Genomic DNA, 15,832 nt, shown 5'->3' with positions numbered 1-15,832 from the left:
ATAAACTGTAATATTTATCAATTAAATATTCTCAAGTGCTCTTACAGCCCTATGCAATAAATCAAATTAGCTTTTTGTGGAACATTAAGTCCAGTGGGTCTCAACTTTATCCTTTCTGTGACCTTCATGTTACAACAGAAAAGATTTGGAACCTCCGTCCCTTCCATACGTTTTGGGACTCCCCTCTCACCTAGCAATAAAGAAAGGAAGGATGTTCGTGACTCCCTGAAATCTGCTCAGAGCCATCCTTGGTGTCACAACCACTGGTTAAGAACCATGATTTATCATGTAATTCTGAATTTAGGGAATGTGCTATATGTGTAGTTAAACATTACTATGAAATTTACAGGAAACATGAATTGCAGAAGTCTAGCAAAGGATAGCTAAGGAAACATCTGTCCATTTTTACTTTCCCTACATATGTTTTTAACTAAAAAAGAAATAAAGACCATTTTTGATATAGAGGAAAAATTTAAGTTGAATAATTCACATCTATGTTTCTGGTTTCTTAATATAAATGACCATAGCACTTCATTGGGGTTGACAAGGTGAGGATGCTGCTACCCTTGATGGATCTAAACCTTTGAGTAAATACGGCTAGCTGGCCAATAATGGGCATATAATGCATATTCAGGCCAGCCTATTTAGGTACAGCATGTTTTTCCAGCATTTTTTTAAAAATTGTCCTCAACAAGAAAATAAAGAGCTAGACTAACAGAAGACCCTCTCCCCTATAAGACAGGAAACTCTGGAGTGTGTAGGAAGGAGGAGAGGCTTTAAGCAAAAAAATAAAAAAACACCCTTCTCCATTCCATCAGCCAGGAGGAGTAGGGCAGAAAGAGGAACGCGAGTTTCAGACACCTACCAGCAAAAGGCTGGTATGGAAATACCCAGCCTAGGAACAACACCTTGGCAGATAGAATCTGAATAACCACTTTCTTTGGAGAATGGCTGGGACCTGCCTACCAACTATGTGTTTAGAATTTATCATTTCTTTCAAAACAAAAATTAAGCTTCTAACCCTTATGGTTGTGAAGAATACTTCACAAATATGAGTAGAGGGTGACCCATGCCATCTTGTCACTTTCCTTTTATCGGCAGATAAAAAGGAAAGTGAGGGAGGAAGAGAAGACTTAGATTTCAGACATCTACCAGCCAAGGGGTTAGATGCAAGAGAGTCCACAGTTAGGGCCCAGGGACAGCATCACAGTAGAAATCATAGCCCCTTTCCCATTTCCCAGTAAATGGTAGCAGGGTGACTGGGCTATTCACTACGGTGTCAAATGCTGAATCTTGTTGCTGAAGCACTGCATCCATCCCCATCTTTGTATCTCTCAGTTTATAAGTGGCCGATAAATGTTACAAGCCCTTCTAGTAAGAATCCCACTGCTCACCACAGCAGTTGAGGATCTGGCTTCTCACGAGGACAGTCTCTGGTCCTCACTGGTAGGGATCCACCCTTCATATGCCTATTGACCCATGGCTGGTAGTATATTAATGTGTATATTAATTTTAGAGCAAGGCTGTGGAAACCAATATCAGCTACATGGAATAGAATACCAGCAAAATAGTGCAGGTCTCGCCATAATGCCAAGCTTATACTGAAGGTCACTTTAAAGGGTCACTGTTTTACAATATATGATTTTTAAATTGACACTCTCTTTACCTATGCAACACCTCAGATACTTAAAAGTGAACACATTTTTAAAATCCAATTTACTTTTCACTATTTATGTTCTTTGTGTACTTTTGCCACTCTGAACAATGAAAATCAATGAAGTCAGTTTCACTGTTCACAGTGAATTTAACTCTCAAGTTCTTAGTGCTTCAGTGTTTGTTACCAACATTGCAAGAGAATGATATATTTGTTTATTTTTTAATTGAAAATATTTCTTTTGGATTTTGGGGTTTTTTTTTATTAAACCAAAGAAATTCTGGTCCAAATTTAAGTTTACTGTGTACATTTGAAAGATTAACATGGATCAAGAAACAGTGAGGTTTATTTTTCTGATAAAATATTTTTTAAAGTGCAGAATGTGGCTGCTTGTTATCCACAGACAGCATATTACATGAATCTTCCAACTCCTAAGACTGGATTCTTATTCTTAATAAGTGGATTCTTATTCACTTATGGGTGCAATCAAGGTGTTGATTTTTATCTGCAAAACTATGATTTAAGTCACGACTATTTGAGAAATGACCTCTCCACTTCACCCCACCATGTATTATCATGGCAGCTAAAATTAGTCTAGGATAACTTTAAAAAGCTTAGATTTAAGTATCTGAGACTCAAGGCAAAGCTTTATAAGTGGAAGATCCCCAGCTATGTAATCAAATTCCCTCACTAGTCCAACAGAGACCACTCTTTAGGGCACAATACATAGCCTCTCCCTCCTTTCGGGCAGGCACTCATCATGCTTTGTGAAGGCTAGGACTATAACAGGGTTTAAAAGCGAACTGGATAAATTCATGGAAGTTAAATCCATTAATGGCTATTAGCCAGGATGGGCAAGGAATGGTGTCCCTAGCCTCTGTTTGTCAGAGAGTGAAGATGGATGGCAGGAGAGAGATCACTTGATCATTACCTGTTAGGTTCACTCCCTCTGGGGCACCTGGCATTGGCCACTGTCGGTAGATAGGATACTGGGCTGGATGGACCTTTGGTCTGACCCAGTATGGCCATTCTTATATTCATCATAAGAGAACTCAAAATGAGAATTCTCTATATATTGATGCTACAGATTAAACGTTTACAGTTATTTTTCAGCATGCTGATCCCAACTGCAGAAGTTCATCAACTTTATTCCATTTTTGGGTATAAAACTGACAAAAAGTGGTATTACAATTAATGGTTTGCTGCTGGTGAAGATAACAGTGAACTACTGACTTCACTGGTGGCAGCATAAGACCCTTAGTCAGCAGCATTTGGTCTTGTTATGTTTTATATGCATTTGCAATGCGACATCTTGTAGTTCATCCTGGTTATTGAATGATATGGACATGGCACTGGAAACCAAATTCAGACCCTGTTTATATGAAATAATGACGAGAAGTCCCTGTTTAAAGATCATACAGTGAGACATTGCCACAACTTTGCATTAGGAGATGCAGTACAACAAAATGACGTAGGCCACCCCACACAACAAAAAGGCATCCTGCACTTTTTTTGAGATAGATTTTAATTTACAAAATGGCTGCCTTTATTTCCAAGTGTATGGTATACATTTTATTTTCTGGTGAAAATTGATTTAAACTGAAAACCAGACTCCTTTATTATTTTGCCTATATTATTTGCCTAGTTTGTAGGATTACATTTCAGCAACAAGTTATTAAAACCATCAACCTCCTCTCTTATAAATCCACAGACAAAAAGCAGAAAAGAAAGGTCACAGAACTAGGGTTTTCTAAGTAACCTGTTAGGATCTTATCTGACTTACAAGGAATCCTTCAAACTCCATTGACATAAATGAAGAATAAAGAAGAATAGCAACTCAGACCGCATAGTCCAATAGCCTTTTATTTTGATTGGCATAAGAACTTGCAGACCCATCTCTAAGTGAAAGTAATCCAGCAGGTTCCAGAGGGAGTACAGTATATCAGTAAAAACAACGAGGAGTCCTTGTGGCACCTTAGAGACTAACCAATTTATTTGAGCATAAGATTTCGTGGGATATAACCCACTTCATCAGATGCATGGAGTGGAAAATACAGTAAGCAGGAATAAATAAATAGCTCATGAAAAGATGGGAGTTGCCTTACCAAGGGGGGAAGGCGGGTCATAACAAGGCCAATTCAATTAGGGGTACTGATACAGAGTAACACGGCTACCCCTCTGAAACCTATAGTATATCAGAATTTTAATAAAAATTGCTTCTATTATATATAAGCAAAACAGCACTGCAGAAACACATCCAATAATACACTAAAAGGATTACTTAATTTCTTAGCCCTGATTTTACATTTTTCTATATAAATTTAGTACACTTATTTCTGGATCTACAACAGAAACCAACAATGTTTGTACAGTATTGCCCTGGGAACAATCTGCCACCCAAATATTATATTCTAAAGTATCAGTTCTCAAATTTCATTGAACCGTGACCCACTTCCGACAACAAAAATTACTACATGACCAGGGGAGGGAGGTAGTGCGGGGATGGGAGGTGGCGCAGATAGAGCCCAAGCCCCACTGCCTGGGGCTAAAGCACTGAGGCTTCAGGTTCAGTCCCAGTCACTCTAATGCTGGCCCTGGTGACCCCATTAAAATGGGCTCAAGACCCACTTTGGGATCCCGACCCACAGTTTGAGAACCACTGTTCTAAAGCATGCCAAGTAATGGTCCTGGATGAAAATTCTTCTAAGTAGACTGTAAACCAAATTAGAATCAATGAACAGATTAGCTCTTAAAATACCACATGGACTGCATTTCTTTTCCACTATGGACTGTATCTCTTTTCCATTAACCTAGAAGTATACTTTTGTCAACTGGATCTGAAATTGTGATACCTGTACAACTGCATTTTTCCACAATCTTGTCATTTTCTCTCAAAGTACAACCTCCATTCTTATAATTGTTTAAATCATAGACTAGCACTTCTGCTACCAGCAATTTCTATGGTCAATCTCAATACAGCATTAAAATTAGTAAACTGAATGTATTCATTTCTTCCAGCTACCATTTCAGCACCAAGGATATCTATCAGACCTACTGGGAAAGACATGAACACAGAGACCTACTCACTGCTTCCAGATTTCACTTCCTGTTACACAATACCTGAACATATCTTAACATATCTGAACACTAACTTGTAGAACCTGCTGCACAGGAAAGGATCCGGGGCTGGGTGGACATGCTTTTGTGATGCGTTTTTGGACTACAAGTTAGTGTTGTTATGGGTACTATCACAACATTTCTTAAAAGAAGCAAATATACATAGAGGCACAAAGCTGCATGAAAAGTCTATGAGATCTGTATATTAATGAGACTGCAACGACTCACCATAATACACATTTTCTGAATAATTCAATTTCTGTTTTACATACACTAAAAAAAATTAAAGAATACTAAAGTTATGAAGTCAAGCTCTCAAAAAGTTAGGAATGCCAGAAATTAAGGTTGCCTGTACAACTTTTAATTCAGCCCTCTTGTGTGTATGCCTAAAGTATTTAATGACAGGTTTCAGAGGAACAGCCGTGTTCGTCTGTATTCGCAAAAAGAAAAGGAGTACTTGTGGCACCTTAGAGACTAACCAATTTATTTGAGCATGAGCTTTCGTGAGCTACAGTGAAGTGAGCTGTAGCTCACGAAAGCTCATGCTCAAATAAATTGGTTAGTCTCTAAGGTGCCACAAGTACTCCTTTTCTTTTAAAGTATTTAATGATCACATACCATTCTTTCCACAGGACCCTTGCCTCACTCAATGCCCTGGATGGACAGCGCTCAACTGAACGGGAAGCTATTTCTTTCTATCTTCATCATTCAATGTGTGAACCCATGCCTTAATTATTTCACACTATTGATACTCCGCACTGAATAAAGATGGGCTTCATCTGATGCTCATTACCTTAGCCCAATTGTGCTTAAAAAATGTTTATGAATTTATCTTTGCAACATCTCTGTGAGGTAAAGTGATGGTGCTATCCCCATTTTAAAGACAAGAAACTAAGACAGAGAATAACTGTCTCAACTGTCCACTAATTTTGGGTCCCCAAATCAAGCTATTTAGGTTTTTCAGAGTACCTCACATTTTTTACAGCTCTTTATATGTTCAAAGCACAGCTCCCATAGGTCTGAGTGCTCAGTACTTCTGCAAATCATGTCTCTAGTTGGGCACCCAGAAAATGAGGAACACTCAGTGGTCATCTGTGGAAAATTTTGATTTAAATGATTAGGCCAGTGTAGCGAAGCAACGACTCACCAGTGCGGCGCCTCCTGCTGGTCATCTTGGGAATTAGCTCTCCAGTGTACGGAGCGCCTCCTACTGGCCGATGTCTCGTCTGGCTCTGGCCCCTGTGTCCCTTCCAGACCCCTGTGCCCTTTACCTTGGGGTGCTGCCCTAGCAGTACCCTACCACGCTCTGGGTTTCCCCTTCCAGGGAAACCCCAACTCTCTCACCCACCTTGCCTAAGTGACTACGGCCATCATCATCTAGCCCCCGCTCACTGGAGCAAACTGCAGTCTGTCATGACCACTCATCATTGGCAAGAGGTTGGCTGGTGTGAAAAGCCTGGAGGCAGGCATAGGGATCCTCATCTAACTACATCAACAGGGACTGTAATCACTAAACCGGCCTGAACACATATATCATATACTCTTGTGGTGGAGGGTGAATTACCTCAAACCACCATCATTTCTGCATGTAGCCCAATTACTTGGTATTTATGAAAGGTTAAAGTGTTTACAAAGCAGTCCACTGAAGCTTGTTAATGTTTTATTTTATAAAAGCACCCACTGTAGTCCTAACACGAAGTCATTTTTTTTAAATAACTTGTTTTCTTATTGACTTCCCCTCTTCTCTCTCACAAACAGCTCACTTCATCGGATGCATTCAGATCCACTGAATGTGTGAATGCAGGCTGAGCTGTAGCTCACAAAAGCTTATGCTCAAATAAATTTGTTAGTCTCTAAGGTGCCACAAGTACTCCTTTTCTTTTTACAGATACACAAAGTTATTGTTCACTTGAATGCAGAGTTACAATCCTTTATTTCAAAAACAGAACAAAAGTTGCAGGATTTCTTTAACAAGGTACATTGACTCTACCTAGGGATTTTTATTATTTATTTTTATTGAGTTTCATTGCAGAGTTTTAAACGAAAGGCACATTCCAGAATTAGTGTTTAGGACTTGAACTTTCAAAGGAGACTGAGGGAGTTAGGTCCCCAAATATCACTGAAGTAAAGCGCTTTTAAAAATCCCAGGCTAAAATCATAAACTCTGTCATTCTCTTGCCCCAACACATAGCAAAATATTAAAAAAGCACAGAGGCAAAATTAAGAATCCGTATAACATTATTGCTCTGAGTATCTTAAATCACTTGAAACTTGCTAAAGTACTACAAAAATAGTGATACCAAGAATCACAGTTACCAACCTAATTGCACCTCTGACCCCTCCTGGTTTCTTTGAGAGCACCCTCCCCTCCTTCTGGTCTCAGGGCTCTAGTCATCATCTAGCTCTGGATGGAATTCTCCCAACTCTCAGACCAGCTTCTAGATCATGGTCCCCAAACTTTTTCTGTCACGTCTCCCCTTACCCGTAACAAAATATATCTGTCTCTCCCGCCGCCCTCCCTGCCTGGGAGTCAGGACTGGGAGCAGGGCCAGGGTCAGGAGCCGCAGTCAGGGCCAAATGTGGGCCGTGGTCAGAGCCGGAGGCTAGGACCTCAGGGGCCCGGAGCTCCAGCTGGGGCCAGAGCCAGGAGCAGGGCCGAGGTTAGGGTCGAGATCTGAGGTGAAGGTCCGGGGCCACGAGCCGAGGCGGTGGCTGGGGCTGCAGCTGGGGCTGGAAGTGGGGCAGCCTTGGGGCAGAACAGGGCTGGGTGGTCCTCCCTCCCCACTCCCCGTGGGGGCTAGCCAGGGCCCTGCCATACCTACCCTAACATTCCTCCATGTCTCCCTATGGGGGCGCATCCCACAATTTGTGGACCACTGTTCTAAGTAGTAGACTCCTGGTACTAACCTATGATCTCCTTAACACGCCTAACAGGCTGATACCCTGAAATTCTTGACAGTGGTTTATACAGTGACCAGGCAGCCTCCTTAAAGTACAGTATTTGTTTAGAACAAAAACAGTTCAGAAAAAAACAAATCTTAAAACAATAAAACATATCTAGCTTTACCCTAAGGGTTACCATTCCTTGGATCCAGGAAGGCCGAACTGCTTTAGACTCTCTCAGCAGAGTCTCTCCCTTTCTCTCTCACTCTGGCAGCTTATCTCCCTAGACAGCTTCTGGCAAGTGGACACCCTCCCTACTCTGTGAAGGACTTTATAACAGTGTTTTCATTTGATCTCCAGGTTCCTAGCTTTGCCAAACAAGGCATGCATATTGATGGAGACTGGCACCTTGAAACTAACAGTTTGTCCCATTGTTTTTCAAGTGTGTACTGAGGTGTCCTTATCTAGCTCTATTGTGTTCCTTTCTTCTTCCCACAGACCCATTAAGACAGATCAATACATTCATATAGGATATTCCAATAATCCACCACAGTTATACAGGTTTCAGAGTAACAGCCGTGTTAGTCTGTATTCGCAAAAAGAAAAGGAGTACTTGTAGCACCTTAGAGACTAACCAATTTATTTGAGCATGAGCTTTCGTGAGCTACAGCTCACTTCACGGTATACATCTGATGAAGTGAGCTGTAGCTCACGAAAGCTCATGCTCAAATAAACTGGTTAGTCTCTAAGGTGCCACAAGTACTCCTTTTCTTTTTGCGAATACAGACTAACACGGCTGTTCCTCTGAAACCTGTCAATCTGTAGGTAGTTTTATGTACAGGAAGTACCTGTTGCAAATCTCTGATCCAGTCAGTCCTTCTGAGAGGGTGGGTGATCTGACTCCCACTAACTAGTGATGTCTTTTGGCTAAATGCGTAAATTTCATTTTGTATTTATTCAGTGTAACACCATTCATTTTATGTACAAATAAACTTAGAACAAATGGGATCACTGTAGTTTATTCTGGATACATGATCTGCTACGTTTCAGAGTAGCAGCCGTGTTAGTCTGTTTCGCAAAAAGAAAAGGAGTACTCGTGGCACCTTAGAGACTAACAAATCTGCTACCTTTCCCTTAAAAATTATATGGACACATATATCCACATGCAAGTTTCATTTCTCACTGTCAGGCTGGTGGACCTGCAGAATGAAAAGCTGTTCCTTTCCAGCCTGTGATCATTCAGGAAAAAAACCCTGACTATTGTACCAAGAACTTTTTCTTTTTAAAAAAGCATGGCAGTTGTACTATGACTTTCCAGCTCATCCCACTTTGGTGCAAGACCCTCAGAGTAACAGTTGAAACAGTTGTGGGGATTACCTGATAGCTAGTGTTGGCTAAGTACTAATGCTTTCAGCAAAGGACTAGGAACCTGAATACCACCATAAATTACTGACTTTTGTACAAGTCAAAACCTTGTGTCTCAGACTAACCGAGCTAAGGAAGCTGAGGATTTTTTAAAAAAAAGGTGAATTAGAAAAGAAGAAAAAAACAGAGTGAGTATTTGACATATATAAAAAAAAAGCACAAGTGAACCTGAAAAAGCATGAGAACAAATCCGCACAGACACACCCCTGGAACCCTGACCTGGGGTATTCTATCTGCTACCCAAGATCCATAAACCTGGAAATCCTGGACGCCCCATCATCTCAGGCATTGACACCCTGACAGCAGGATTGTCTGGCTATGTGGACTCCCTCCTCAGGCCCTACGCTACCAGCACTCCCAGCTATCTTCGAGACACCACTGACTTCCTGAGGAAACTTCAATCCATCGGTGATCTTCCTGAAAACACCATCCTGGCCACTATGGATGTAGAAGCCGTCTACACCAACATTCCACACAAAGATGGACTACAAGCCGTCAGGAACAGTATCCCTGATAATGTCACGGCAAACCTGGTGGCTGAACTTTGTGACTGTGTCATCACCCATAACTATTTCACATTTAGGGACAATGTATACCTTCAAATCAGCAGCACTGCTATAGGTACCCACATGGCCCCACAGTATGCCAACATTTTTATGGCTGACTTAGAACAACGCTTCCTCAGCTCTCGTCCCCTAATGCCCCTACTCTACCTTGCGCTACATTGATGACATCTTCATCATCTGGACCCATGGAAAAGAAGCCCTTGAGGAATTCCACCATGATTTCAACAATTTCCATCCCACCATCAACCTCAGCCTGGACCAGTCCACACAAGAGATCCAATTCCAGGACACTACGGTGCTAATAAGCGATGGTCACATAAACACCACCCTCTACCGGAAACCTACTGACCGCTATACTAACCTACATTCCTCCAGCTTCCATCCAGGACACACCACACGATCCATTGTCTACAGCCAAGCTCTACGATACAACCGCATTTGCTCCAACCCCTCAGACAGAGACAAACACCTACAAGATCTCTATCAAGCATTCTTACAACTACAATACCCACCTGCTGAAGTGAAGAAACAGACTGACAGAGCCAGAAGAGTACCCAGAAGTCACCTACTACAGGACAGGCCCAACAAAGAAAATAACAGAACGCCACTAGCCATTACCTTCAGCCCCCAACTAAAACCTCTCCAACGCATCTTCAACGATCTACAATGTATCCTGAAGGACGACCCATCACTCTCACAGATCTTGGGAGACAGACCAGTCCTTGCTTACAGACAACCCCCCAACCTGAAGCAAATACTCACCAACAACCACATACCACACAACAGAACCACTAACCCACGAACCTATCCTTGCAACAAAGCCCATTGCCAATTGTGTCCACATATCTATTCAGGGGACACCTTCATAGGGCCAAATCACATCAGCCACACTATCAGAGGCTCGTTCACCTGCACATCCACCAATGTGATATATGCCATCATGTGCCAGCAATGCCCCTCTGCCATGTACATTGGTCAAACTGGACAGTCTCTACGTAAAAGAATAAATGGACACAAATCAGATGTCAAGAATTATAACATTCATAAACCAGTCGGAGAACACTTCAACCTCTTTGGTCACTCGATTACAGACCTAAAAGTGGCAATTCTTCAACAAAAAATCTTCAAAACAGACTCCAACGAGAGACTGCTGAATTGGAATTAATTTGCAAACTGAATACAATTAACTTAGGCCTGAATAAAGACTGGGAGTGGATGTATCATTACACAAAGTAAAACTATTTCCCCATGTTCCCCCTCCTCCCCCGCCGCTGTTCCTCAGACGTTCTTGTCAACCGCTGGAAATGCCCCACCTTGATTATCACTACAAAACGTCGGTCCCCCCCACCCGGTAATAGCTCACCTTACCTGATCATTCTCCTTCCAGTGTGTATGGTAACACCCATTATTTCATGTTCTCTGTGTATATAAATCTCCCCACTGTATTTTCCACTGAATGCATCCGATGAAGTGAGCTGTAGCTCACGAAAGCTTATGCTCAAATAAATTGTTAGTCTCTAAGGTGCCACAAGTCCTCCTTTTCTTTTTCTAAAAGAACAGTCACTGATAATTTCATACTGACTCTGAAAATCCATCCTTCCTAAAAAGTTATTTCAGGATCTATATACTGAAACCTTTGGGGAAGAAAAAAAAAATCACACCACACTGTCCACTGCATGATAAAGCAGATAAAATGCAGGTGAATAAAGACAGCAGTGGTATGAAGGGGAAGTCACTCTAAGGGGGATGAGAGCCACAATTAGGGAGATAAAAATAGACCAGCCAAACCCATAGGACTTCAGTGAGTAAATTAAAAGGATCCGCAAAAAGAAAAGGAGTACTTGTGGCACCTTAGAGACTAACCAATTTATTTGAGCATGAGCTTTCGTGAGCTACAGCTCACTTCATTGGATGCATACCGTGGAAACTGCAGCAGACTTTATATACACACAGAGATCATGAAACAATACCTCCTCCCACCCCCCTGTCCTGCTGGTAATAGCTTATCTAAAGTGATCACCAAGTTGGGCCATTTCCAGCACAAATCAAGGTTTTCTCACCCTCCACCCCCCTACACACAAACTCACTCTCCTGCTGGTAATAGCCCATCCAAAGTGACAACTCTCTTCACAATGTGCATGATAATCAAGGTGGGCCATTTCCTGCACAAATCCAGGTTCTCTCACCCCCTCACCCCCCTCCAAAAACCACACACACAAACTCACTCTCCTGCTGGTAAAAGCTCATCCAAAGTGACCACTCTCCCTACAATGTGCATGATAATCAAGGTGGACCATATCCAGCACAAATCCAGGTTTTCTCACCCCCCCACCCCCATACACACACAAACTCACTCTCCTGCTGGTAATAGCTCATCCAAAGTGACCACTCTCCCTACAATGTGCATGGTAATCAAGGTGGGCCATGTCCAGCACAAATCCAGGCTCTCTCACCCCCCCCCCCCCGGGGACACACACACACACACACAAACTCACTCTCCTGCTGGCAATAGCTCATCCAAACTGACCACTCTCCAAGTTTAAATCCAAGTTTAACCAGAACGTCGGGGGGGGGGGGGGGTAGGAAAAAACAAGGGGAAATAGGCTACCTTGCATAATGACTTAGCCACTCCCAGTCTCTATTTAAGCCTAAATTAATAGTGTCCAATTTGCAAATGAATTCCAATTCAGCAGTTTCTCACTGGAGTCTGGATTTGAAGTTTTTTTGTTTTAAGATAGCGACCTTTAAAATTTAAAATGTCGAATAGAGGGGAACGATCACGTTCCTCGATCTGCTCGCTATGCCCCTACTTATACATCCCAAAATGCCATTGGCCTTCTTGGCAACAAGGGCACACTGCTGACTCATATCCAGCTTCTCGTCCACTGTCACCCCTAGGTCCTTTTCCGCAGAACTGCTGCCTAGCCATTCGGTCCCTAGTCTGTAGCTGTGCATTGGGTTCTTCCGTCCTAAGTGCAGGACCCTGCACTTATCCTTATTGAACCTCATCAGATTTCTTTTGGCCCAATCCTCCAATTTGTCTAGGTCCTTCTGTATCCTATCCCTCCCCTCCAGTGTATCTACCACTCCTCCCAGTTTAGTATCATCCGCAAATTTGCTGAGAGTGCAATCCACACCATCCTCCAGATCATTTATGAAGATATTGAACAAAACCGGCCCCAGGACCGACCCTTGGGGCACTCCGCTTGATACCGGCTGCCAACTAGACATGGAGCCATTGATCACTACCCGTTGAGCCCGACAATCTAGCCAGCTTTCTACCCACCTTGTAGTGCATTCATCCAGCCCATACTTCCTCAACTTGCTGACAAGAATACTGTGGGAGACCATGTCAAAAGCTTTGCTAAAGTCAAGAAACAATACATCCATTGCTTTCCCTTCATCCACAGAACCAGTAATCTCATCATAGAAGGCGAGAATGCAAGAAGGATCTGGTTCTGAAGGAAATTGCCAATGGTAGAGCGAGATAGTTTTACAGGGAGATGGCCACTTTCTGCACCTCTGAAATCCACATGGATCAAGTCTTTTTGTGGTACAGCATCCCTGCTACCATCACACCATCTCCAAGGAAGACTCTGAAGGAAACTCTGAAAGTGCAAACTTAATTTTCAGTCTCCTGCATGACCCTAGGACACAAATCCACATATGTTCTTTGTAAAAATGCTGGTGTTTCTGGTTGCCTGTACTTAGAAAGGAGTCTTTAAATTAACATACTGTCAAGTACTGCTGAAGTTGAAGAAACTGGCTTTAAAACCAAAGAAAAAACACTTTGTATACCACCAAGTGTAAGACAGATGGAATGCAACAGAACTTCAAATCTTGTACATAGCTAAGTCACCTGTACTGTTTTGTAGAAAAATATCATCACTGATTTTCCTACAGACCTGAGGAAAAGAACCACAGAACTGTAGAGCTGGAAGGGATCTCAAGAGGTTATCTAGTCCAGTGCTTCTCAAGCTATCTGATGTGGGGGACTGGCAATTTTTTTTTCCAATGTGCACACAGACCAGCAGCCGATGGCTTGCGGTCTGGTGCCGGTCCACGGACCACCACTTTGAGTAGCACTGACCAAGTGATCCCACACTTAGGCAGGATTACTTATACCTAGACCATCCCTGACAGATGTTTAACCTGTTCTTCAAAACCTCCAAGGACAGGAATCTAATCTACAGCCTCCCTAAATAACCTGTTCCAGTGCTTTATTATCCGCATAGTTAGAAATTTTTCCTTAATATCCAACCTAAACCTCCCTTGCTGCAAACTAAATAGATTCCTTCCTGTCCTACCCTCACTGGACATGGAGAACGATTGATCACCATCCTCTTTATAACAACTTCTGAAATATCTGAAGCCTGTGTTCTCCCTCTCCCTCCCCAAGAGCCTCTCTTCTCTAGATTAAACATGCCAAACTCTTTCAACCTTTTCTCATATGTCATGTTTTCTAAAATTCTTATCTTTTTTGTTGCTCTCCTCTGGAATCTCTCCAATTTGTTCACAAAGTGTGGTACCCAAAACTGGACACAGTACTCTAGCTGAGGCTCCACCAATGCTGAGTAGAGTGGAACAATTACCTTCCATATCTTACATACAACACTCATGTTAATTCATCACAGAATGATATCTGCCTTTTTTGCAAGAGCATCACACTGCTAATATTCATGTAATGATGTACTTGTTTTCTATAGTCAAGTTCTTGTTTCATAATTAATTATTTTGGTGAGGTAGTGGCATTGTTTACATTGAGGTATATTTAGAATGGCACTGAGATTATTCTGGTAACCAGGTCTGCTTCCTAATTTCACATTGCTGTCAAATTTAACCACCGAGTCAAAAGGTTAACAATATCACTGTTGTTTTTATAGGTTTCAGAGTAGCAGCCATGTTAGTCTGCATTCGCAAAAAGAAAACAAGTACTTGTGGCACCTTACAGACTAACAAATTTATTTGAGCATCTGATGAAGTGAGCTGTAGCTCACGAAAGTTTATGCTCAAATAAATTTGTTAATCTGTAAGGTGCCACAAGTACTCGTTTTCTTGTTGTTTTTATGTAATTTAATAACTGCTGTCCTGTATTTAATTCTTTTAATTTTAAATGTGTTTCAGAAATACTATTGTTATAGAAGACAACATACAAAATTAATTCAATTCATACAAAGAGTGAAAAGCCTGGGGTCCTCATAATTAGCGGTTTCTGTTTTTTCATATGAATACAATATAGGCTTCCCTGGCAGTTCCTCTTTACCTTGATAAAGGCTTCTGAAAAAAAATCTAAATAAAATGAATCAGTGCCGGCCAACAGGGTTAAAAACCACTTAACACAACATGGAAACAGATCAAAAACTGTACAGGAAATCCTGTACCTTTTCTCATTGCTTTGGAATTAATCAAAATGAGCTTTAGGAATACTCCAACTTAACTGCAGTAATAAGGAAGAACAAATGCACAAACTTTGGTTAAAAGCTTTCAAAACTCAATGGAAGGGTTCTCTAACTGATACAAAAGAACTCAGAGAAAACCATTTTACAAGAGTTGGATGCATAATGGATTTTTCGCAGGGCCAGCCCTGGGGGTGGGCAGTCCAGGCAGTGGCCCAGGGCAGCCACCATGCGCAGGATTTGTCTGATTCCTACCTGACCTGCGAGGCAGCAAGCAGGCAGGCGCAGGCAGGCGGAGGCAGCAGCATCTGGAGTGGGGGGAGGGAACCAAGTTACAGGGGCCAGCTGGACGACCAGCTGAGCCAGGTGACTTCTCCGGAGCAGAGGTGCTATGCTCCCCCCGGCCCCGACACACCCCACCCGACCCCGCTCCACGGCCATGTGCAGCCACCTCTGCTCCTTCCCCGGCCTCCCCTGGAGCCGCCCCAGGCCACTCTGGACTGGGAGCGTCCTCCTGTCTACTGTGCAGTGGGGGAGGGGGTTAATGTCATGTTTCCCCCTCCCCATGTACCCAGTCTCCACTGAGCTGGAGTGATGGGGCAGGGGGAATCTGTGTGTGCTGTTGCTTCTCTGGGTCCAGAGCTGCCGGCAGTGACTTGTGTCTGAACAAGCCTTCAGGCTCCAGACATTCAGGGCTTTCTTAAAGCCTGCTCCTACACCTACACCCACACACACACACCAGCAGGGCTCCCTGCATCCAAGTCACTTTCCCCACCTGGGCTGTGCTGTGA

General features: G+C 42.5%; 1 protein-coding gene across 14 annotated transcripts in view; it reads right to left on the bottom strand.

Annotated features, from left to right (window-relative positions):
* MTMR3 (myotubularin related protein 3) overlaps positions 1-15,832 on the bottom strand; it is a 240,851-nt gene that overhangs the window by 179,547 nt on the left and 45,472 nt on the right. The gene's annotated exons all lie outside the window — the stretch shown is intronic.

This window comes from Caretta caretta, chromosome 15, assembly GCF_965140235.1.
Source record: "Caretta caretta isolate rCarCar2 chromosome 15, rCarCar1.hap1, whole genome shotgun sequence".
NCBI lineage: Eukaryota > Metazoa > Chordata > Testudines > Cheloniidae > Caretta > Caretta caretta.
Note: the sequence above shows the minus strand (reverse complement) of the source record. Positions and strands in the feature narration are given on the sequence as shown.